The sequence below is a fragment of the Drosophila suzukii genome, chromosome Y (genome assembly GCF_043229965.1).
Source record: "Drosophila suzukii chromosome Y, CBGP_Dsuzu_IsoJpt1.0, whole genome shotgun sequence".
NCBI classification, from domain to species: Eukaryota; Metazoa; Arthropoda; class Insecta; order Diptera; family Drosophilidae; genus Drosophila; species Drosophila suzukii.
Window position 1 is genome coordinate 5,253,671 of NC_092085.1, and position 22,696 is coordinate 5,276,366.

Below are 22,696 nucleotides of genomic sequence, written 5' to 3' on the forward strand. Positions count from 1 at the left end.
CACACTTTACGTTGTCAGGAAATACATTTATTGAGTCATTACTTAACAATGTGATAAAAATCTCATTTAAATAACCCATATTTGATTTTTATGGAAGTTAATGATAGGAAATCCAATTTAATTTATTTTTACCAGTACTGGATTTTTTGTTCTAACCGATCGCATTAACCTTTCACGTCCTGTTACATATTTAAAATTTTGATAAGGTAAAGTTTCCGTTTTCAATTTTTGTAGTTTTGCTTTGAATTTGCGTTGTCGTTCATTAAGCTTCACTTTGAGCACTGGTTTCTCTAGTCCTATTTTCTTTTTATCTGTTTCACTATCTAAAAAAGAGGTATCACTCACTTTTCGTTTATCTGATACAACATTTTCTTTTTTATTTGAACTAAAATCCTCATTATCACTTTCAGGTGGTAAATCGGGAAACTCAAATTTTTCCGGACGTGAGTGATCGTACTTTGATGTTGATTTTGATGTGCTGGGTTTTATATCAATCCAATCAGTGGTTTGGGATTCAATTGTTTTGGTTGTAATAGGATTCGCTTTTTGTTCATTTTGAAAATTCCATGATTTATTACGTTTTTTATTTTGATTGTAACTTAATTCTTGACGAATTTTGATCCATTTATCGAAATCACTTATTTTGTTATTATTTAATATTGGTAAAAATTTTATATTTATTAATTCATTTCCTCTATCATTGTTTATCAATTTCTGATAGCTGTTAGGATGCATTAAAATTACTTTGCTTAAATTATGTTTATTCTTAATCATTTTTTAATAGTTTTCCAAAAATTCCAGGAAGCAATGAAGTTATTAGAATCGGTAGAAATCCCACTTTTTGAATAAGGACTTTTCCCTTAGAGTTTAATGTACGCTTTGGGCACGAAAGGTAGCGCAATGCATTTTTATACTGTTTTAGAGCATTAAGATGGGATTTAGTAACTTTATGGTTTCCCTGTAATGCGTTCAATACAATCTCTATTATTGTTTTTACCAGGTCACTATTACTATTGCTTATAATTGCCTTACGTAGTCTGTTGTCGGCCTTTTTGACCACATACAATAAATGTTTGTTCGCTTTCAAGCGATTTAGGCTCTTTTTGTAAACCATTTTCATTTGAATAGCACACAGAATATTCTGAATTAAAAATGTCAGATCTAAATCTTAAGAGATTGTTAATGCCCTGAGTGAGATCAATAAGTAAATATCCGTAAGGTTGCTCCGTTACTTCTTTATATGTTCTAAATAGCTCCGTGGGGTTTTCTGGGTAAATTTGTCTTGCTAAACATTGAAATTGAAGCTTATCACGAGGATTTTTGAAAGCAACAACGTATTTGGTATTTAGTGAAATATCTCTGGTGTGCGAAGATTTATGAAATATGTTCTGAGTTACCACTATTACTGATAAATTCCTATGGTGTGATCCTTTTGTAAACAGCTCACACACATTTTTATTAAAGGCTCCCATCATCAAGTCATCCAATATTAAAAGAATTGGTTCATTCGTTTCATTTTCAACTGTTTCAGGGACTCCTTTAAAATATTCAATCTTTTCGAAATTGGGTTTGGCACTCTCCTCTGCATAACACTAAATAATTCGATCTATTGGAATATTAAAAAGATCATTCTTTTTGGTGATTAGATTTTCTAAAAAGGTTGTTTTTCCCGATCCTGAGGGTCCACAAATAAGCATTGTAAAAGGATGTATAAATTGTGTAAACATTTTTTTTATTAAAAAAATTTATTTTATTCGGAATGAATTTTAATATATTATATTATTACTAATTGCTTATATAATGTTTTTAAGTTATACTAGGTTTTATTAATATTCTCTTGATCGCGTTTCTTGGAGCAGTTCTTATCGAAATAAGTATCAGATCCGCAATAATTACAATAAATAAGTTGCGTGTATACATTTTTACGGGGATCAGTTCCAAAAAATCTCTTAAAAGAATCCATAATAAGAGACAACCTGATAGGACCATGAATTTCTTTTTACTAAATTTTACGATATATTTCATAATTGGTGTTTTCTAAGAATACAAACAGCTTAAATAAATTATTTAATGAACATCGAAGTGGAAGTTTTTATACCCGTTACTCGTAGAGTAAAAGGGTATACTAGATTCGTCGGAAAGTATGTAACAGGCAGAAGGAAGCGTTTCCGACCCCATAAAGTATATATATTCTTGATCAGGATCACTAGCCGAGTCGATCTAGCCATGTCCGGATGAACGCTGAGATCTCGGAAACTATGGGAGCTAGGCTATTAAGATTTGGCGTGCAGATTCCTGAGCTTCCTACGCAGCGCAAGTTTGTTTCAGTAGACTGCCACGCCCACTCTAACTAAAAGAAATAAAACTTCTCAAAAGAAAGAGGACCACGAAGTCATTTTTGGATATTTATACGACACCTCGACAATTTTAGTTTCGACCCTCGTAGGAGAATGGGAAAGCAAAATAAAGCCAAAATGAGTATGTAGAACGAAAGCTGTATTAATTCTGCTTTAATTCTGATCTTCTTATCTCTGGTTGCATCTTGCGATTTCAAGTAGCGGTAACAAAAGCTCAAAAACTCCATTTTTGCTATGCCTGCAATTGTAACAAAATTATACGACACTTTTCAATTTTGTTTGATTAGAGCGACGAGTGTGGTTTAAATTACTTTGTATAGTATTTCTGAGATCAATTAAATTAATTATGCCCGTTACTCGTAGAGTAAAAGGGTATACTAGATTCGTCGGAAAGTATGTAACAGGCAGAAGGAAGCGTTTCCGACCCCATAAAGTATATATATTCTTGATCAGGAGCACTAGCCGAATCGATCTAGCCATGTCCGTCTGTCCGTCTGTCCGTCTGTCCGTCTGTCTGTCCGGATGAACGCTGAGATCTCGGAAACTATGAGAGCTAGGCTATTGAGATTTGGCGAGCAGATTCCTAAGCTTCTTACGCAGCGCAAGTTTGTTTCAGTACAGTGCCACGCCCACTCTAACGCCCACAAACCGCCCAAAACTGTGGCTCCTACAGTTTTAGTGCTAGAGTAAAAATTTTAACTGAAATGTATTGTTCTTATCAATACATATCGATTGACCCAAAAAAAAGTTTGCCACGCCCACTTTTACGCCCACAACCCGCGAAAACCTGTGACGCCCACAATTTTCATGCTAGATAAAAAATTTTAACTGAAATGTATTGGTCTCGTCAATACCTATCGATTGATCCAAAAAAAACTTTGTCACACCCACTCTAACGCCCATAACGCTTAAATCTGTATACCGCCGGTAGGTGGCGCATTTTAATCTCGCTTTGCTGCTTGCATATCTCCATTTAGCTGAGTAACGGGTATCTGATAGTCGAGGTACTCGACTATAGCGTTCTTCCTTGGTTTTACTACATTTTTATGTTGGAACTCCATATTATGACAGCAAGTAATATATCTTTACAATAATCATATTATTCCTAAGTGTGTATCTTTACAAAAATTTGATATTCAACTATCTGATTTAGAAGGTACCTATGATAAGGATGTGCAAATAGATTTAACACGATTATGTTTTGAAATTTCAAAAAAGATGCGTTCAGAAATAAAAAGGGATGTTCTTGTATATAAGCAAGCATTGTTGACTAAGCAACCATCGTCATCAAATAAAAACAAGGAAGAACGCTATAGTCGAGTACCTCGACTATCAGATACCCGTTACTCAAAGGGAAATGGAGATATGCAAGCAGCAAAGCGAAATTAAAATGCGCCACCTACCGGCGGTAGACAGATTTAAGCGTTATGGGCGTTAGAGTGGGCGTGGCAAATTTATTTTTGGATCAATCGATAGGTATTGACGACACCAATACATTTCAGTTAAAATTTTGTATCTAGCATGCAAATTGTGGGCGTCACAGGTTTTCGCGGTTTGTGGGCGTTTAAATGGGCGTGGCAAACTTTTTTTTAAGTCAATCGATAGGTATTGATGAGAACAATACATTTCAGTTAAAATTTTCTGTATAGCATCAAAACTGTAGGAGTTACAGTTTTGGGCGGTTTGTGGGCGTTAGAGTGGGCGTGGCAGTCTACTGAAACAAACTTGCGCTGCGTAAGAAGCTCAGGAATCTGTACGCCAAATTTTAATAGCCTAGCTCTCATAGTTTCCGAGATCTCAGCGTTCATCCGGACAGACAGACGGACAGACGGACAGACGGCCAGACGGACAACGGACAGACGGACAGACGGACAGACGGACATGGCTAGATCGGCTCGGCTAGTGATCCTGATCAAGAATATATATACTTTATGGGGTCGGAAACGCTTCCTTCTGCCTGTTACATACTTTCCGACGAATCTAGTATACCCTTTTACTCTACGAGTAACGGGTATAACAAGGAAGAACGCTATAGTCGAGTACCTCGACTATCAGATACCCGTTACTCAGATAACAAACTTTAAAACAAGTTAGCCGCGCACTTTGTTCTCTCTCCCTTGCTCTCATTTCTCGGCTCTGCTTTTGTTTCAGCCAGCGCCAAGAATGAGAAAGCAACACATAAAATAGACAAAAAACATTTATATTTATGTATGCTTGCTAAACATACGCAATTTTAAGCCACATTCTGTATTTCAAAATATTTGGTTGAATAGCTTTGTTTGAAAAAATTCTATTTGCCGCGGATATTAGATTGCAATTTTTTACATCCACACATGCAAAAACACATACATGTATGTATGTATGTATGTATGTCGTTTTCTGGCTCTAGTGTCAAGGCTTGTCCTAACTACTTTGGTTTGAGAGCATTGGACTGAAAACGGAAATGTTTTTTTGGGACAATCTATAGGTATTTATTAAGCTAATTCATATTCTTTGAAAGATAAATAAAGATGTACAGATCTTTAAAGGTTTTTGGCCGTCAATGGGACAAATAGATAAAGGGTTCATTATTCAATAGAATAAGTTAGCCGCGCACTTTGCTCTCTCTGAACGCCGGCAGGGCTTTTTTCTTTGCCGCTAAGTTCGGCCGGCAACTATTTACATACACACACATACACGCGTAAAGACATTTCGCATTGTCTGGCTCTGACGTCATAGCTTTTTTCTTTGGAGGTTTGTGGGCGTTAGAGTGGGCGTAGCAAAATTTTTTTTTGGTCAATCGATAGGTATTGACAAGACTAATACATTTCAGTTAAAATTTTCTATCTACCATCAAAACTGTAGGAGCCACAGTTTTGGGCGGTTTTTGGGCGTTAGAGTGGGCGTGACAGTCTACTGAAACAAACTTGCGCTGCGTAAGAAGCTCAGGAATCTGCACGCCAAATCTCAATAGCCTAGCTCTCATAGTTTCCGAGATCTCAGCGTTCATCCGGACAGACGGGCAGACGGACATGGCTAGATCGACTCGGCTAGTGATCCTGATCAAAAATATATATACTTTATGGGGTCGGAAACGCTTCCTTCTGCCTGTTACATACTTTCCGACGACTATAGTTACTCTACGAGTAACGGGTATAAAAATATATATAATATATATTTATACCCGTTACTCGTAGAGTAAAAGGGTATACTAGATTCGTCGGAAAGTATGTAACAGGAAGAAGGAAGCGTTTCCGACCCCATAAAGTATATATATTCTTGATCAGGAACATTAGCCGAGTCGATCTAGCCATGTCCGTCTGTCCGTCTGTCCGTCTGACCGTCTGTCCGTCTGTCCGTCTGTCTGTCCGGATGAACGCTGAGATCTCGGAAACTATGAGAGCTAGGCTATTGAGATTTGGCGTACAGATTCCTGAGCTTCTTACGCAGCGCAAGTTTGTTTCAGTAGACTGCCATGCCCACTCTAACGCCCACAAACCGCCCAAAACTGTAACTCCTACAGTTTTGATGATAGACAGAAAATTTTAACTGAAATGTATTGTTCTCATCAATACCTATCGATTGACCTAAAAAAAGTTTGCCACGCCCACTTAAACGCCCACAAACCGCGAAAACCTGTGACGCCCACAATTTGCATGCTAGATAAAAAATTTTGACTGAAATGTATTAGTCTCGTCTATACCTATCAATTGACCCAAAAAAAAAGTTTGCCACGCCCACTCTAACGCCCATAACGCTTAAATCTGTCTACCGCCCACATAACCATATATTGAGATCAGGGGTAGGTGGCGCATTTCAGTCTCGCTTTGCTGCTTGCATATCTCCATTTCCCTTTGAGTAACGGGTATCTGATAGTCGAGGTACTCGACTATGGCGTTCTTCCTTGTTATTTATGAATTAAATGAAATGTGTTTACAATAATAAAATAAATAAAATAATATTAAATGATCCTATAAAATTTATTTCTGACTGAACAAGTGAATGGTTTAAGAATAATCCAACATCTGAGAAACATTAAGTTGTGAGAACTATTTTACATCTATCTATGGAAACCAAGCGAAAATATGCGCTTGGAACGAAGGTTAACAGCCCATATATTTCTTACAGAGGGAGGAGTTGGAAAATGAATTATATAAAAATATATATAATATATATTTAATTATAAATTAAATGAAATATGTTTACAATAATAAAATAAATAAAATAATATTAAATGATCCTACAAACTTTCTTTTTGACTGTAAAAAATCTACAAGTACGGATGAAGGGAAAGTATTTTGTTCAATGAGGTACGTCGGCTACTTGAGAGTTGGTGCACGGTCGGAACATCATCATCGATGTGATAGAACAAAGCAGAAATTAACAAACTTTTAAACAGGAATTGACGAATGTAGCCTGGAAAATTTTCCATGTAACTCCGACCGATTTTGCAAATATTAAGTTGAATGATATTATTAAAAGTGGTGTAAGCCTACCAATCGCATTCCGGAGTTGGTATTCATATGCTAACCCCAAATAGGAGTATGGGAGTCAACACAGCTGCAATGAGAAATTGTCGGCTAACCAAGATTTGTAATAATTGGATTTACACTAAATGGAGAAGTTATCACAAATACTTTATCAAACTTGAAAGTTAATTTGAATTCTGAGTCAGTTGATTTAAGTAAAAATCAATATGCTCACCTATATGAAATGTATACAAGATCTCAATAAAGTTACTATAATCGTGAATCACAACCATTTTTGACCCCAAATAAATTTAAATTGAAAGCCCCTATTATTGTGGTTGATCTTTTATTTCAAAACGAATCAGTGAATACTGGTCCTATTGATGAGAGAATTTCAATCGAATTGAAGACACCAAGTCATGAAAATACCCAAGCTTACTATCTCCTCATACATGACCGTTTAGGTGAGTATAACCCATTAAACGGACTAGTAGAACGAGTTACTTAACATTAGAAAAATGTTGAAAGGCACTGTTTCGATTGATGTTCAAGGTTTCTTTAATAATAATAATAATTTTATTCTGTAGAAAATTGGAATTGTATTCGAAAGAGATCCAAACTTGAATAATAGTTATACCCGTTACTCGTAGAGTAAAAGGGTATACTAGATTCGTCGGAAAGTATGTAACAGGCAGAAGGAAGCGTTTCCGACCCCATAAAGTATATATGTTCTTGATCAGGATCACTAGCCGAGTCGATCTAGCCATGTCCGTCTGTCCGTCTGTCCGGATGAACGCTGAGATCTCGGAAACTATGAGAGCTAGGCTATTGAGATTTGGCATGCAGATTCCTGAGCTTCTTACGACTGCCACGCCCACTCTAACGCCCACAAACCGCCCAAAACTGTGGCTCCTACAGTTTTGATGGTAGATAGAAAATTTTAATTGAAATGTATTAGTCTTGTCAATACCTATCGATTGACCAAAAAAAAATTTTGCTACGCCCACTCTAACTCCCACAAACCTCCAAAGAAAAAAGCTATGACGTCAGAGCCAGACAATGCGAAATGTTTTTACGCGTGTATGTGTGTGTATGTAAATAGTTGCCGGCCGAACTTAGCGGCAAAGAAAAAAGCCCTGCCGGCGCTCAGAGAGAGCAAAGTGCGCGGCTAACTTATTCTATTGAATCATGAACCCTTTATCTATTTGTCCCATTGACGGGCAAAAACCTTTAAAGATCTGTACATCTTTATTTATCTCTTTCAAAGAACATGAATTAGCTTAATAAATACCTATAGATTGTCCCAAAAAAACATTTCTGTTTTCAGTCCAATGCTCTCAAACCAAAGTAGTTAGGACAAGTCTTGACACTAGAGCCAGAAAACGACATACATACATACATACATACATGTATGTGTTTATGCATGTGTGGATGTACAAAATTGCAATCTAATATCCGCGGCAAATATAATTCTTTCAAACAAAGCTTTTCAACCAAATATCTTGAAATACAGAATGTGCCTTAAAATTGTGTATGTTTAGCAAGCATACATAAATATAAATGTTTTTTGTCTATTTTATGTGTTGCTTTCTCATTCTTGGCGCTGGCTGAAACAAAACCAGTGCCGAGAAATGAGAGCAAGGGAGAGAGAACAAAGTGCGCGGCTAACTTATTTTAAAGTTTGTTATCTGAGTAACGGGTATCTGAAAGTCGAGGTACTCGACTATAGCGTTCTTCCTTGTTTTTTAATAGAGCCATCATATGATTTTGCTTTGCTAAATACAAACGATGGAGAAAACAGTTTTCCACAAACTCGAAAGTATCTAAGGACAATTACAAACGGAAAACAAATTATTTGTAAAGGTGTGGAAAAGAACTATTTCTAAAGACATTTTTTTGGAGTCATTAATATCGAGGAAATGGGCTGTCCGTCATTAAACATGTTTAAAGAAAACTGGTTTCCTTATTGTGAAACACACCTTAAGGGCGGGGTTTGTGCTCTAAACAATGCATACATTATTTTGACATTTTTTTAAAAGTAGCTTCAAAACAATAAAATAATTTTTATACATTGTTTTAAAGTTGAGACTAGATATGTAAAGACCTACAAGAAAATAAAATTAACAAAATTAAATTTCATGAGGAAATTGACCAATTTATTGAACAATTTAAAGGAGAGATAATTGGTCAGCATTTTCAATATCTTCTAAACACAAAAACTATGTTCATGAATAGAGGTGGACATGATATTAAAAACCACGAATTATGGTGAACACTTTACATTTTTTAATCCAGTAATGACGTCGGAAAAGTGCGCCTCCTTCTTCTATGCAAGTCGCTGGAATCAAAGCAGAAAATTAATTTCCATATATATCAAAAATGTTCGCAATACACAAAAATAAATGAATATATGTATTATTATGCTACAAAATAAACTTCTGACTTTCCATTTCGAGTTAAAATTACAGGTACGGAGAATGGAAAATATTTCCTTGACTGAGATATGTCGGCTACTTGCGAGTTGTTGCGCGGTAGTGATTTCAGCCCCTATTATGGGAACGTATTAGAGCTAGCAGTCAGCCGTGAGGTCGTTGGCGTGAGGCTCATGATCTTGTCAATGAGCGTGCGCCTTCTGGGTTGTGCTTGTGTCCCTTTTATTGCGGTCAGGTAATTGACAGGTGCGCATGTTCGGGTAGCTCTTGCTTGAATCCCTTTTATGACATGTTTATGACCCATTTTTGGAAAGGAGAGAATCTTAGACAATTTACCAGTTAAACGTTCTGGGGCGGAAACAAAAATGTGTATTTGAAAACATTCCACATCTGATAATCATTAACTTTGAGAATTATTTTATTGGGGTTCTTTTGGTTTCTAAATTAGTCTTACAATCATAAGAAACATTATTCCCCAACATGATCGGGCAAGTTCCTCTAAGATAACCATCTTTGAATACTTTGGGTGTGCGACCTTTCACACGTGCACAGCAACACCTGTGATAATGAGGAAAAAAAGGTAAGGTGATCACACCTTTCCCCAACATGATCGGATACGTTCCTCGAAGATAAAAACCTTTGGATACTATGGTTGTGCGACCTTTCTCACGTGCACCTTTCTCACCTGACTATTAATTGCACTTAATGAGGGGAAGGGTACATGATCAATATTGTCACATGGGGATGTGGGGCGATGGGGGCAATCTCCTCTGAGATATTAACTTTTGGAAACTATGGTTGTGCGACCTTTCTCACGTGCACCTTTCTCACCTAACTATTAATTGCACATAATGAGGGAAAGGATACATGATCAATATTGTCACATGGGGATCTGGGGGCGATGGGAGCAATTAATTTTACTCTTTATAGACATGATCGTGACATTTTTATGACTTCAAAGCCCATCAAAATCAGTTAATTTATTGCATTATGCTAATTGTCGCAAAACCCGCATAAGTTAATGAGGGGGGAGGGGGGGCCGGGGGCCATTAATATGCTAATTGTTTCAGAATCCGCGTTTCCATACTACTTTGGTTGTGTGACATTTATAACGTACACAGCAAACACCTTGAAAATCAAGTGTAAGTTTTTACTTCACATCGAAAGTCGTCTAGTGATCAAGAATTTTTGATCATTCTTAACAAAAGACTATAACAGCTCGTAGAAGTTAATAACAACTAGTTACCAGCTAACGTCTAGTAAACAACTTGTATACATCTACTAAACATATAGAAACATCATCTACTAAACATATAGTAACCAGATACTAAAAATCTAGTAACCAGCTAATAACATCTAGTAAACAACTTGTATATGTCGGATCTTAAATTATGGTAGTCAGTGTAAAAGCATTAAATCAAATCTAAACATCTAGTAACCAGCTAATAACATCTAGTAAACAACTTGTATATGTCGGATCTTAAATTATGGTAGTCAGTGTAAAAGCATTAAATCAAATGCGTGTACCAAGTGACAATTCTCGTCTCGGCACTCTAACGGTTGTTTGTTAGTACGCTTTGTTCCGTCTATTCGCCAGATAGTCAGTATAGTTCGATGCGAACATGAGAAAGAAAGTTGTGAGAGGTTAGAGGTTTGAGAGAGAGATGCGCACTACGATTGTTGTGCCTGTATTCTTGAGCCACTGCGAGAGACAGAGACACAAGTATGCTCGTTGCAGCATTTTCGGGAGGACTCTTTCGGTATGCAAGAAGGCTGGCGCGCATTCTCAAATCGACTGTGGTGTGCTCAAGGATATTCGCCGTATACAATCTGCGCAAAATATGGACAATCAAATCCATAACCCGACATCAGAAGTGGGATCGGTGCCAACTCCTGAATTTTCTGAAGATCAGTGGCGTACTATTATGGAACTGCAGAATCGCAATTTCGTTTAAATGTGTAAAGCTATGCAAGCGTCTGTGCGTCCACAAAATCTAGTGGTTTTGCCAAAATTTAACCCAGATTTAACTGAAGCCGATGCGACTCAATGGTGTGCAACGGCAAGCAATATTATGGACGAACAGCAGATTGATGGCAGCGCACTTATCATGATGTTGAGTAGGTGCATGCAGGGCAGTGCTTCAGCGTGGCTTGCACAGATCTGCTATCCCGGCATTAATTGGGAGCAGTTTAAAGAACTATTTATACAGCGTTTCGAGATTAAGGAAACGCCGGCAGCTATGTTCCTGAATCTTCTGAACAGCCGTCCAGCCCACAACGAGTGCCCTGCAGTGTACGCAAGCCGTATGGTGACGTTATTGACCACAAAATGGCGCAATATGAACGCCGAGGAAATAGCTGTATCCGCGGTACTTGCGCATATGGCCAATTTTAACAACCGTAGGGTGTTTTCGACAAATGTACAAACTAGAAGTCAACTCCAGATGGAACTGAGAGCATTTACATTTGACAAAAAGCGGAGTGCTGGAAGTACTGATGGTAAAAAGCGAGCCAAAATCGTGTGCCACTTATGCAAGAAACCAGGACATAAAATGGCGGAGTGTAAATTGAAGCGCTCTGGATCGGAGAATAAGCAGCATCGTGACTTGCAGAATGTGACCTGTTACCGGTGTGGACAACTTGGGCATCTTGCGAATCGGTGCACGAACAATGCAGCTAAATCTGGAGGAGTTACTGAGAAGAAATGTAACCAATGATTTGTGGCTGAGCCAAAAGGAGTTATGACACACCAGGGTGAGATCTTTCCTATTTGCTTTGACTCTGGAGCAGAATGCTCGCTTATGCGAAGTACGAGGTATTGGCGACGCTGGCATTTCCAGTTAGCTACAAAAACTATCTAAATGCATTATTAATGGAAATATTGTAGAAATACTGTTTCATGTCATAGCAGATAAGCACCTCACAAATGATATTGTAATTGGTAGGGAAATCCTTAGTCAAGGACACGAAATCTTTTTGACACCTGATAAATTTGAATTTCTTAAGTCTAAATCTGTAAAAGTCTGTAAAGTATCTGAGCCGTCTGCTTTGTTACTAAATGTTGATACTGAAATGATTGGTAATGACAAGGAAAACTTAATTAAATTACTCAAAGACTATTCAGCTGCATTTATTGATGGAATCCCTTGCACAAAGGTTAATACGGGTGAGATGACTATTAGATTAATTGATTCAAACAAAACTTTGCAGCGGCGTCCATATCGTCTGAGTCCAAATGAAAAAGAAATTGTTGAAAGGATAACAGAATTGTTAAACTGTAACATTATTCGACCTAGTTGCTCTCCATATGCTAGCCCTATACTCTTGGTTAAAAAGAAGAACGGATCAGATCGACTTTGCGTTGACTATCGTGAACTGAACAGCAATACTGTTTCTGACAGATATCCCTTACCACTTATCAATGACCAGATTGCTAGACTGGCGGGTGCAAAATATTTTACTTGTCTGGATATGGCTAGTGGATACCATCAGATACCCATTCATCCCGATTCTGTTGAATATACCGCGTTTGTTACACCTGATGGGCACTATGAGTATCTGACAATGCCATTTGGCCTCAAGAACGCCCCGTCTGTTTTCAACCGAGCCATTACAAACGCATTGGGAAATCTTGCATATTCTTATGTAATAGTCTATATGGACGACATAATGGTGGTGTCATCTACCATAGAATTATGTATGGAAAGTGTTTGTGTTTAACCGAAGTAGACACTTCCGGGTCACACCGCGGGACAAGGGGGTAATGAGCACTTGTCGCTGGCACGGGGACGCTTTGCTGGCAGGACGATCGCATCGCGGCAATGGTAACGATGGTTACTGCAATGCCGGACCACAAGCGATGCGGAACTGCGCTGGGGTAGAGCTAACGTGGTTAGCTGCTAGTTGAGATAGTGTATTACGAGGCCTATTCCCAGATGTAGAAAGTAGAACCGCGGAGTTAAGAGGTGTGTTGATAACTGATTTATTCTTCATTTGGTACTGTAACGAACTGATTTTTATTGTCTGCTCGCTACGAGATTCGTGCGGCTAGCTCAGTATATTGTGTGTTCGTCCCACCAAATTTATATTAACGTGACCGCCCAGTAGCTCAGTGAGAAAGCACAGAATTCACGGGTTCGTATTGGGTTTTATTGCGGGTATATTATTACAAGTGTCTTAGTCGCTTGGTTGGCTTTGACTCGTTGCTGGTGACCCTCGGTGCTTCCGACGGTCCTGGATGACTCTACGACCTCTCGCCTTGATGACTCGGTGCTCCAGTCCTGTAGCTCCCTGAAGATACTCGCAGCTCCCTGAAGATCCTCGCCGCTCCCTGAAGATCCTCGCAGCTCCCTGAAGATCCTCGCAGCTCCCTGAAGATGCTCGCTCGCGGTTCACTTCTCACGCGTGACTTGGTGACTGCTGGTAACGACTCGGACTCGCGAGGGGTATCGGCCGTACGGGCTTAGGGAAGCGTCACCGTTCTCAGACTAGGGTGAACAGAAGCTGCGCTCTCCAGGATCGCTCCTTTCGACACACCGCCGCCTGTCCCTTGCTCTGTCCCGGATGGTCCCACTGGGGTTTCTGCTCAGCCCGCGCGGACAGTCAAGGCGGTAACGCCAGGAAGCTGCCTCGCGCCTTACTTCGCTTCCACGCCTAGTGTAAACGAACGTTCCACCCTAGCCTCACCCTTTTGCTTTTTGTCCGGGACGTTTCCGTGTGGCTTTTGGTACTCGGTGTTCGGGCACGCCGCTCCGGGACCTCGCAAGTCGAATCCGTAGGGCTCTCCTGGATAATTCCACTCGAGACCGTACCGATCGACCGCTCTCCCTTCTGGCTTGTTATATTCGTGGTTCGGGCACGCCGCTCCGGGACCTCGCAAGTCGAATCCGTAGGGCTCTCCTGGACAATTCCACTCGAGACCTTACTGATCGACCGCTCTCCCTTCTGGCTTGTTATACTCTTTCCAGGCGTAACGCCAGGACTTTGTGGACAGGGTTAATCGACCGCCTTGACCTAGCCGTGTGATGCCCTCTGGATCTCAGCTACCTGCGTCTCAATTCGGAGATTCCTGGTATCCCAATCCCGAACGTCTCGACGTAGCAATCTCGCTCCTTGTAGGCTCCCACGGCGCTGCTTCTCTGGCGACTCGACTTGCTGCTGCTCCCTTGTAGGTTATCTGGTTGTTTGATTGTTCACTTTGGTATCTGAGTGATCTTGACGGTTTGACTCCTTGTGATCGACTGATCCAGCTGCCAGCGCTCTGCGGCCTTATATAGGGCCTCCAAGCACCGTTATTCCCCTTTTGCGCACGGCCCGCTGGATCTCTCCACTTTGGGTCCAAAGTCCGTGCCTGCTGGATGACCCACTTGTCCTTTATGTACCGCTTCCAATGGATGTTCCGCCCACTGCTGCCGTTCCGCTGATTCCCGTGCCGCTTGTGGCACACCTGTGTGCCGCTCCACTGCCGAGATGTGGCACTTCCTCTCCCGGTCCAAAGTTCACGGGAGAGTCCAAAGTCCAGAGGAGTTCCGTTATCCCCTTCTGCATACGGCACTCTTGCTCTGCCCGCGAAGTCTCCATTCTCTCTCGATCTCCATCCTTGGTCTCCAATCTCTCTCGCTCTCCTTCATTGGTCTCCAACTCTCTCGCTCTCCATCCTTGGTCTCCAATCTCTCTCGCTCTCCTTCATTGGTCTCCAAACTCTCTCGCTCTCCTTCGTTGGTCTCCAAACTCTCTCGATCTCCCCGCCGCGCCGTTACTACGCGAATTCGCCGCGTATCTGGTAAGCGGCCGGCCATCTGCTGCTGCTTCTATTTGTGGGGAGTTATTCAACTCCTCACATTCCCCCCTTACTTCGGGAAACATTTAAGACTGGTTCCTACTCTCCGGCGTTTCCTTGCTTATCCTAGCCTTTGAGTCCTTGTGATTCCCGCGGCGCTCCCTCGTTGCTCCCTCGATGCTCCCTCGACGCTCTTAACTCCCTTGAGTTTCTACAGCGGGGTCATCCTCCTCGTAGCAACTTTAAATCTCCCGCGCCGATATTTCCTGTGTTCCCACTGGGACATCGATACGCCTAGGCTATCGATCCCCAGCTCGCTGCTCATTGCTGCGTCTCACGCCTTTCCATGTTTCCTCCGCCTGGTCACACCATTCGTGCGTGATCGATATTTATTCGCATATCGATACCGACGGTGCGGCGTTGCCACCTGCTCGTTTGCGATATTTCCACCTTGGCCGATATTTCCATTGTCGTGTGCCCATCGATCGCACTATCGTCCAGTGCCAATCGATCGCCTATCGAGGCGCCCCCTTCCCTGGCTCATGGTGATTTTGCAACTTTCTAGGTAAGTTTTCGCATTTCCTCACTCCTTTCTATTTCATACTTTCTCTCTCCACACGACCTCTCTCGCCTCTCGTCTCTCTCTCTCGCCCTTCAATCGTCCTCAGCCGGCTGAGCCTGGCTTTACGCTGGCAACACTCGAACGCTGGTGCGGAGAGGACTTCGCATTTGCTTCGCTGCAGGTAAGTATTTTGGTGTCGCTTGGCTGCTTCCTGTATTAACCCAATATTGATTTCAGGACGGCGTATGCCCCTTACTTCTGGCCCCTGTTTCAGCCGCGTTTCCCGTTCTATGTCGATTTTTTTCCTTTTTTTTTTCTTTTAAACTCTGTTTTTCGGTTTATTTAACTTTTATTTTTGCTCCTCGAACACTCTCATGCCCGCCAGCCCTAACCGGACGCGGAACGCGCGCCTCTCTCTCCACACGCGCACGCTGCGCCTGCCGCCCAGGATGCGAGCCTCCTGCACCACCGGTGTCTCCGCGATCCCTTCGGGCCACTCCGTCTCCGCGATTTCTCGCCATCGCTGTCCTTCCGGCGCCGACACCGTCCGCGACAACTTCGGCCGGGCCACCACCTCGGACACTTCGGGCGCCGAGTGCTGCCGCTTGAGCGGAGGACGGCCGTTTCCCACGGGCTCAGGCCACACCCAGGGTCCTCGCTCCAGATGCTCCGCGGTTCCTGCGCTCCCGGTAGGCGTTGGCGTCGATGGCCCTGTCCTTGGCGTTGCTGGTCCGGTGCTCGGCGTCGGTGGTGCCCACTGCTCCGGTCTGCCACGGGTCCTGGGGTCCAGCGGGCTCACCCGGGGACCACATTCTTCCCAGATCCGGGGTTCCTCCGCCGCTGCCGTCTCCTCCGCGGGTCCCTCCGGCCAGGTCCAGACGACCGTCTGCTGTCGCCACCTTACCCCTTCGGCCACGAACGTCCGGGTGCTGTGGCTCACGTGGGCCGCCGGGATATCTGTCCGGATGTGTTGCTGCTGCGGTGGTGGCTGCCGCTGCGGTGGTGGCTGCTGCTGTGGTGGCTGCTGCTGCTGTGGTGGCTGCTGCTGCGGTGGTGGCTGCTGCTGCGGTGGCTGCTGCTGCTGCGGTGGCTGCTGCTGCGGTGGCTGCTGCTGCGGTGGTGGCTGCTGCTGCGATGGCTGCTGCTGCGGTGGCTGCTGCTGCGGTGGTGGCTGCTGCTGCGGTGGCTGCTGCTGCTGCGGTGGCTGCTGCTGCGGTGGCTGCTGCTGCGGTGGTGGCTGCTGCGGTGGTGGCTGCTGCTGCGGTGGTGGCTGCTGCGGTGGTGGCTGCTGCTGCGGTGGCTGCTGCTCGTGCCTCGGCGTGGGCGGTCGCGCTGGCGTCCACCGTGGTGACCCCTCGTACCGCGGTGTGGGCGGGATTTCGGGCAGCCACCGCGGAGGCGAGGACGCCCAATCGTCTGCCACTTCTTGCGGCGTGGTGCAGGGTTCGGGCGCATACCTCGGCGTAGGTGGGTACCCCGGGTTTTCCCACAGCTGCGCCTCCTCCTCCTCGGCCATCCGTAGTTGGGCCTGCCACTCCGGCGTCTCCTCCATCTCCTTCAACCGCCGCTCCTCGTCTCGCCTTCGCGCCTCGCACTTGCGCCGAAATTCCCATGTGGCCGCTACCACAGCCTCGGCATGGCTACTGAGAGCCAGCTGGTCCTGGGGCGGCTCTTCGCTGGCCCACTCTACCTCCGCCGCGCCAGTCGGGATGCGGCCGTCGGCCCTGTTGACCGCTTTGCGAAGCCGCCATCGCCTTTGCTCCACCCGTGGGTCCTCCACCAACTCGACGTCGCTGTCGGAGCTGATTACCGGATCGGGGACGCCCCGCCCGGAGATCCGCCGCGAGGTTCGGGTAGGCCGGGCTGCCGACCATCCTTGCCCCGGGCTAGATCCTCCGGACGGCTGGTGGGCAGCCATCATCCTGCGCGCTTCGCTTCTTGTCACACGTGTGCTCATGATTGCTCGTTGATTTTGATTGTGCAGCTGGAGCCTGGGCTCCGAGCCTTCCTTTTTGCTCAATCCCGCTATTTCCATCGGCCTCTCCTTCTTACTACCCAGATCTACGGTACAGCTCTCTGCTCTGTACCGTCTTCCCTCTTCCTTCGGCAGACTTTTGATGCGTGTTTTTTTTTTTCCTCCGATCAGTCCCAATCGAGACCTTAGACGCTCTGGTTCGCTCCCTTTGTGTTAACGTTCTCCTGATGTCCTTTATGTGTTTCATTGCGCCTTTGTAGATGACCTGTAGTATCCTTGGAGGTATCCTTGGAATTTGTTCGTAGTATCCTTTGGGAATCCTTGCAGGTATCCTTGGACTCTTTCCGTAGTACCCTTTGGGAATCCTTGGACGTATCCTTTGACTCCTTTCGTAGTGTCCTTTGGTCATCCTTGGAGGTATCCTTGGACACCCTTCGTAGTATCCTTTGGGCATCCTTGGGGGTATCCTTGGACTCCTTTCGTAGTATCCTTTGGGCATCCTTGGAGGTATCCTTGGGATCCTTTCGTAGTGTCCTTTGGTCATCCTTGGAGGTATCCTTGGGCACCCTTCGTAGTATCCTTTGGGCATCCTTGGAGGTATTCTTGGACACCCTTCGTAGTATCCTTTGGGCATCCTTGGAGGTATCCTTGGGATCCTTTCGTAGTGTCCTTTGGTCATCCTTGGAGGTATCCTTGGACACCCTTCGTAGTATCCTTTGGCCATCCTTGGAGGTATCCTTGGGATCCTTTCGTAGTATCCTTTGGTCATCCTTGTGGGTATCCTTGGACTTTTAATGTTGTTTTGCATCTGTTGTGTCTGCTTGCTGTAGCCGCTCGCCTGTGTTTTCCGTTTGTTGCTGTTTCAGCTCGCTTACGTGGATGGTCCGCTCTTTCTTTGTGTTTATGTGTCTTATTTTGCAGATTACTGGTGACGCAAAACCTATGACTTGGTAAGGTCCGTCGTATCTTGGGGCCAATTTTGCTGCGAACCCCTCGGCCGCTTTTGATAAATGGTGTTCCTTGGCCCACACGACGTCACCCACCTTTGGCGTCCATTGCCTCCTCCTTAGGTTATAATGCCTAGCCTGGTCCTGGGATGCTTTCTCCAGGTTCCGCCTTACAATCTCGAAGATTTCCCTGAGTTTGTTAGCATTCTCTTCCGGGGTCTCTGTCGGTCGTCCGGTCCCTACGGTTTCTCTGTCGTATAGGGCGCTCGGTAGTCTTGGTTCTCTGCCTTGGGTAATGAACGACGGTGTGTAACCTGTGGATTCTGAAACGCTCGTGTTTACTGCCAGCATGATTTCTGGCCATTTTTCGTCCCAGTCTCTTTGGTTCTGCCCTGCGAACTGCGCAATCATTGTTTTCACCGTCCTATTGGCTCTCTCAGTCGGGTTCTCCTGTGGGGTGTATGGAGCTGTGAACTGTTGCCTGGCTCCCATTTCGGCCAGGAAACTCTTGAAGGTTTTGCTGGTAAACTGGACTCCGTTGTCCGTTATGACTATTTTGGGGACCCCATACCTCGCGATTATGCGTTCTTTGAAAGCTTTCTTTAGGAATTCGGCCGTCGCGCTTCGCAGCGGCACCAACTCAGTCCACTTGGAGAACCTGTCTATCAATACCAGCAGCATTTGGTTGCCGTGTTTCGAACGCGGCAGGGGTCCGACGAAGTCCGCACATACCGTAGCCCATGGTTCCTCTGGCACCTGCGTAAGCATTTTCCCAGCCATTTGCATCTGATTCGGCTTGAACCTCATGCATGTCTCGCATACTCGCACGTGGGCTCGGGCGTCTCTGTGCATTCCTGGCCAGTAGTACCGGGCTGCCAGACGTGCTATTGTCTTTCGGCTTCCTACATGGCCAGCCGCCGGTGAGTCGTGGTTCTCCTTCAGCACCGTTTCCCGCAGCGCTTTCGGGACGCACATCTTCCATGTTGCAACATCTTCGCTGCCCGCTCTATGAGGTATATTCCTGTACAGGGTGTTACCCTCCATCACGTAGTCTGGATACTTTTGCGGCTGGGTCCTTATCTTTTCGCGCATTTCCAGAATCCAGCTGCATGCTGCAGAAGCTTCCGCCGCCGACGTCTCCTTGATCCCTCGAAGCGTTTCCGGCAGTGGCTGCCTTGACAAAGCGTCTGCCACCACGTTGAGTTGCCCTTTCCTGTACGCTATTTCGAAGTCGTACTGCTGCAACTCCAGGGCCCATCTGGCGATCCTCCCTGAAGGGCTCTCTATGCTGTTGAGCCACTTCAGTGCCATGTGGTCGGTTACTACTTTAAAGTGGTAACCTTCCAGATACGGCTTGAGCTTTCGGATTGCCCAGACGATTGCCAAGCACTCCTTCTCGGTTGTTGAGTAATTCTTCTCAGCGCCGTTGAGCGTTCGGCTTGAGTACGAGATTACCTTTTCGCCTCGTTCAGTTTCCTGGGTCAAGATTGCCCCGATGCCGTAGTCGCTTGCGTCAGTTTGCAAGATGAATGGTTTGTCGAAGTCCGGGCATGCCAGTACGGGGTCTGCGACGAGTCTTGCCTTCACCTCTTCGAACGCCGTCTGATGTTCCTGTGTCCACACCCATTTATTGCCCTTGCGTAGCAGATCGTTCAGAGGTTTGACTATTTTTGCGAAGTCAGGTACAAACCGGCGGTACCATGATGCTACGCCCAGGTACTGTCGGAGCTCTCTTACTGTCGATGGTGGTTCTAGTTCGGCGATGGCTGCTACCTTTTCCGGATCCGTGCCTATTCCTTCGCTAGTCACTCGATGACCGAGATATAACAGCTCTTTCTTGAAAAATTGACACTTCTCCGGGTTTAATCTCAGATTTGCCTCCTTTAGTCGTCGGAAAACTTCCTTTAGGTTGGCCTTATGTTCTTCCAGCGAGCGCCCGATCACTATGATGTCGTCCTGGTAAGCAAATGCGTGCGGCGACATTTCTGGGCCGATCACCCGGTCCAGCACCCGTTGAAAAGTCGCAGACGCCGAATGAAGTCCGAATGGCATTACTTTCCATTGGAATAAACCTTTCCCCGGCACTGTAAATGCCGTATACTGCCTGCTGTCCGCTTTCAGTGGGATTTGCCAGTACCCATCCTTTAGGTCCAAGCTGCTGATGTACCGTGCTTCCCTCAATTGGTCGAGAATATAATTTATTCGGGGCATCGGGTAGGCATCCTTTACAGATTTAGCGTTTATTTGCCTAAAGTCGACGCACAGTCTCCATTTGCCCGTCTTTTTTTTAACCATCACGATGGGAGAACTGTATGGGCTTGTTGAGTGTTCTATGTATCCCATTTGGAGAAGCTCGTCCACCTTCGCATTGATCTCCCCTTGAACTTTCGGATTCTTGGGATAGTATCGCTGCTTTATTGGTTTGTCGTCTTTCATCGTGATCTGATGCTCTGCCATGTTTGATGTTCCCTTCATGCTGCTGAAAGTCGATAGCTCTGCCTCCAGGAATTTCGTGGTGTCGTCATCTTCGCTTGCCCGTTGTACGACTGCCACCGACAACTTTTCCTCGAGCCATCCCTTGTGACGATTCCTGGCCGGTATTATCACTTCGTGTCCAGCGCACTTAATTTCGGTACCGACTTGTGTTAGAAAGTTCCATCCCAACACCAATGAATCCACTACTCCTGGTAGTATCAGCAGGCTCATGCTCAGTCGCTTGTTCCCGAACGCAATTTCCACCTACAGCTGCTCATCGATTCCGCCACATCTTCCGTCTGCCAACCTAACTTGCCGTCGTATCCTCGTAATCTTTCCGAGGGCAGCCAGGTCGTCCGCCAGCTCTTTGCTTATAAAGCTTGCTGTTGCCCCGGTGTCGATTGTGGCCTTGTATGTGCCCCCACCAATCGTCACCGCTGCGGACAACTGCTGCTCCTCCTCGATCAGCTTTCCCGTTAGTTTGGAGAGGTAGCATCTTGCGACCCCCGCTCGCCTCTCTGCGGCTGAGATCGCTGGGCATTTCCCGCCTGCTGGCAGCATTCAACGCTCCTGACGCCTACTCTCCCGCACACCCAGCAGAACAACAGGCGTTGGTGCCGACATCCCCGCGCCCAGTGTCCATGACCGCCGCACTTTCGGAAGGCCTCCTGGGGGTCTGTGATGTGTGTCGTTTCACGAGGCCTTTGTGTTGTACTTGGTGGCCTCCAAACATTGTTTGCTGGTTGCATCTGTTGCTGTTGTGGTGGTGTCCGTTGGCCTCCGCGTGGTGCTCCTGTTGCCTGCTGCCGTGGTACTCGGTTAGGTGGCGACCATTGGTCGTTTCCCCGCGTCTCCTGGATTCCTGTCTCTTCGCATCTTCTGCATGTTACCTGCGCTGGCGATGACGACTTGTTCTTCGAGAATTTGTTTTCTTGCGCGAACGCTTCCCGCTCCTTTTCCAGTTCTTCATACTCGTCTGCTAATATCATCAGCGTGTCCAGGTCCGACACTTTGTATGCCCTTAGGAAGATCCTTAGACTGGGGGTGCAGTTCTCTTTAATGACCCTTAACGTCTCTTTCGTAGAATAGTTAAGTGGCCTCACCATCGTCTGCATGTCGATCATGTAGTCCTTGAACGACTCGCTGAAGCCTTGCTTCCTTTGTCGGACCTGGTCCGCCAGCCTGATGAAGAAGTCTCTTGGCAGGAAATATGTGTGGAAGCTTTCAATGAATTCTGCCCATGTTCTCCATTGCTTATTGTTGGCGATGAACCATTTCAAGGCCCTTCCTTTTAGCAACTCCGGCATCGCTCGAGGGATCATATCAAGCTCCAAACCGTACGTGTTGGCGGACCATTCTACCTGCTCCAGGAACTCGAATGGTTTTTCCGCCCCGTCGAACCTGAACGACCATTCGCGGACCTGCTTAGCGACCTTTGCATAGTCCGACTGGCTTGGTCTCGGGATCAGCGCTGCTGCTTTCTTTTCTTGGCTTGACTCTCTCCTGTGGGCCTCTTTCTGTATGTTGTCAACGCTCAGGCTTGCCACCAGGTTGTCCCCTTCAGCGTTCGTTAACGTAATGCTTGGGCCGGCTCTGTCATAGTATGTCGCCTCTAGCTCGGCCCAGATGTCGACGAGTTGTGGATCGTTCTCTGTTTCGGAGTAGTATTCCGATAGTGCCTTCCTCATGTCGTCTAGCCTGCCCTCCAGGGCGACGTTGAG